At 37.1% G+C, this 3,864-nt stretch overlaps 1 non-coding gene across 1 annotated transcript; it reads right to left on the reverse strand.

Annotated features, from left to right (window-relative positions):
• Nucleotides 1-3,275: 3,275 nt before the first annotated feature.
• Nucleotides 3,276-3,471, reverse strand: LOC145550915 (U2 spliceosomal RNA). Its single transcript, XR_014086741.1, has one exon. It is a non-coding gene; the product is annotated as a U2 spliceosomal RNA (small nuclear RNA).
• Nucleotides 3,472-3,864: the final 393 nt, after the last annotated feature.

Raw genomic sequence — 3,864 nt, forward strand, 5'->3', positions numbered from 1 at the left:
TGTAACAGACAGGCTTCAGGATGTAGAAGTTGTATCGGTACTGCCATTATGCTGTACTTGGCTAAAAGGTTTTCATAATGGATGTGTTTACTATTGACTTTATTTTTTTCATTCACTAAACACAAAGAAAGCAAAGCAATAATACCTACATTAGCAGACACTCCTTTGTTCTTATTGATCCTACGACGGTTGAGCTGCAAATGCGGTCGTGCACAAGCTTAATCCAAGCAAGACATTCCGTTTCAGATTTTGAAAATCTGTGAATTTTAGTTCCACAAACACGATCAGGCATCTGTTAGGATCTGACATTGCCTGTACAGATACCCCACTGACAGTGGAGAACCATTCTTTTTCGAGTCCTGATGCAAAAACTTTGTCGGTCTGCTAGTCCACAATGTACATTAGCTTGCCTTTGTGAGACGGTAACGCACGTGATAGCTGAGCTGTGACGTAAAATGGGCATTAGCCAATGAAACGCGGCCCCTGTGGTAAGGTCCATTGTTCCGTTCTCTTTTTTTCTATGTGGAGTTCACTTGTCCCTCGTTAACCTAAACTACTACTTAATAGATAGGCAATTCAATACAGTCTTTAAGTACACAAGTCACGTCCAGAAAAGCTTCGGCTTTCTGTTTTTCTCATTTTTTCTCACACTACTCACAACAGTAACCGCTCCCCGCATGTATATAATCACTCGGATCAAAAATTTACAAAAACAATAATACAAGTTTCTCACTTATATTTTCTATGTACATACAACCAACCTTGTAAATATTTTGTAAATATTAAAGGGCCTTAAGAGCATGGTTTTTAACCAGGGGCTACATGTGGAATAATCACAAGAAGAAACCCCCAAGCTGTACTGAGGACTCACAACATGTAAAAGATGTTCCTTTGACCAGCTGGTGCCAAGAAATGAACTTTCTGACCTACATGCAAAATCATCCTTATTTTTACTCACTTAAAAACATGCCAATGTGGCTTTCTGCTAATTTTATTAACTTAGTTTTGTGAAGCCCCTATTATCTATTCCATCAGTAGTGCAATTTTAGTAGGTACAGCACTCGGTGCAGATTCAACTCAAATGAATAAATCAGGATGGCTTTTAAAATCACTGACATTCATGGTTTTAAAAATAGATGAATCTCTTCAAGCTGAAGTCCAGCACCTTCATCTTCTTTTCGCTTTCAATTACAGGTTAGAAAGAAATAGCCAAAGATGGAAGGTGTAATCATACATGAGCGCATGAGGTGAAAGCATTACCATGCCCTCCTTATGCGTTGAAGGCTGCGTGATCGACATACTGACTCACTGACACATAATATTTCATCTTTCAGCTGAGACCAAATTAGCAATCCATTTGCCTGCTGTTGGCTTGGAAACAAAAAAAATGTATACAAGAAAATAAGGCAAAGTCTAAAGAGTCAGAGATTTATGGCAACACCTGCCTCCGAAACGTGGGGAGCCAGTTCCTCTGGGAGCTCCAGCACCTACTGGATGACTCACTACATGGTTTTACTCTCAGCAGTACTGCTTTCCTTGTGACAATCACACCTGGGAGATAGAAAGATGACAGGAAACACAAGAGAAAAAAGTTGTTTGGCCTTTTCGCAAGTTTTCCTGAAAACATTGTGACAGCCAGTGTCTGAATTTTGCATAGCTTTTATATTTACAGTGCGCTCAGATATTTTAGTGGCCATGACAGATGGCTGAAAAGGAAGTGACTATCCGTCTTCTTGCTTGGCTTTGCTGTAGGAAGGAATCCAAAGGGTCAGAGTATCGGGGAAGGATCTACATGGTCAATCAGTAAATGCATAAGCTAGCTGTTACTAATCGAGCTCATATGTTCGCATCTCCAGACAGTCGCAAAAATTGACAAACAGTAGAGGATTGACAAAATACATCAGGTGGGGGCTATAAAGAATAGCTTGAACTGCAGCAAATCATAGTTACCTCTTAGATCTGCCTTTCAGCCAGTGATTAATTTTCTGTATACACGCTGCACCTCTTACAGACGAAAAATAGTCTTTGAACTGTTTCACCCAGTGGAAAATAACAGTCGTGTATTGATCACCTTAGAAAAATCACCCAGTCTGAATAAGTGATGGAAATCTCTCCGTTTGGTCTCAAGGTTTGTAAAGCGCTCAGAAAATATTAATTTAATTGAAAACAATGTACTGTTTTCTATTAAATAAAAGTATTATTATTAATAATAATTAATTCATATGGTTTTGGTGCCAAGCAGAAAAAAACAAACATTTGAGCTCTTTAGTACCACTAAGTAAACTGTTGGATTAACATGCATGCAGTGTTAAATTCCTTGGATAGTGTGTTTGTCCAATTATTTTTTTTTCTCAGCAAAGGAACCATTTGGCAAAATCATTTAGTCCTTTGCAAGGGGTTTGTAAGGTCTTATTTGAAACAACCAGACATGAGCTTTTGCTTAATCTTCCTAATTGTGTTTAGATATTAAATTTGTTTTAGAGAAAACTAACTAATGAGTAGTGGGAATTGTTGCTTTCTACAAAAGTGAATATTTAAATACAGTTGTACGGAAAATTTTCTTTAGAGTCCAGATATTACATAGGTTTACTAAATTTACAATGCGTTAATATAACTTGCCTGTACATTATTTACTGTGTGGCAGAAGACGATGTCATGGCCTTCTAAGCTCTTGTTACTTCCCAACATTTGAGTCTATTGGAGACACTACTGTGAACATATTTTATGCAACAGGCAAAAAAGTGCCACATTCATTGGTTCAACCAGTTAAACACAATTATAAACATTGTAGGAATGTCTAGCCACCATACCATTCAAGAAGGAAACAGTTTCTGTGTTCCACAGACAAACGTCAATCCTAGAGGAAGAAGCCTTTACTAAAAATAAAAAAACAACAACTCTAAAGAGGGATTACAGTTCACAAATGATCAAGATCATGAGCATGTTATAGAAATATTGCAGCAACGTCTCAAGATACTGTCCAGAAAGTCAAAAGATAAGCACAGCTGCGTCTTCAGATGGATAATGACCCCCCAATCATGCCAACAAATTAAATACAAAGTTGTTTGAGGACAGGTGTAAAGTGCTGGTCTAAACAGTATAGGAAGTGTCAGTAGAGATAAAATGGTAAATGTGAGCAAAATGACCTGCAAACCTGGTCAGTGCTTTATTTGAAGGGATGTGCATAAGACTGATATAGTACCATCACAAATATCATGTAACACTTGTTAAGTTCAGATCTGATAATAAAGAGAATTTTCCAATTAACAGCAAGAAGCAAGCACACCATTCCAGAAAATACTGCAATACCAGGATGATGTGTGGAGAGGATAGAGTAAGCTCAAAGTCCATCTCCCTGGTCCAAAATTCAACTTAATACTGTATATGGTTCCTTTATAAGGAACTATCAGATATTAAACTGATAAGAACAGATATTTACACTTGATCTTAGTCAAAAGGCCAAGAAGCGATAACACGAAGCTGGGAAGAAAACCCATGTCTTTCAGACCAAACTCAACTTGACTCACGGTTCACAAACTTCAACATTATTTTAAACACATAACAAAAACAGAGACCGTGGTATGTATAATTAATGGTGATCCAGTAGTTTTAATGTTTGTATATTTTGGGATATTAAATTAAATCAGTCAACAAAAGGAAAATGTCCAGGTTTACATGTAACCATGTGGTACACTTTCGTCCAATAGGAAGCGGAGAAGAGAGTACTCTCTCAATGTTTTTTTTTTCACATAAAACTATAAATATACGTGCCTAAACTTTCCGTGTTTAGTTGCATTTAGTTAAAAGAATTTTACCACTGGAGCTAAATTAAGGTTACAACAAATAACTCATTAATAGACTAAA

This window comes from Poecilia reticulata, chromosome 2 (genome assembly GCF_904066995.2).
Source record: "Poecilia reticulata chromosome 2, P_reticulata-male-v2, whole genome shotgun sequence".
Taxonomy (NCBI): domain Eukaryota; kingdom Metazoa; phylum Chordata; class Actinopteri; order Cyprinodontiformes; family Poeciliidae; genus Poecilia; species Poecilia reticulata.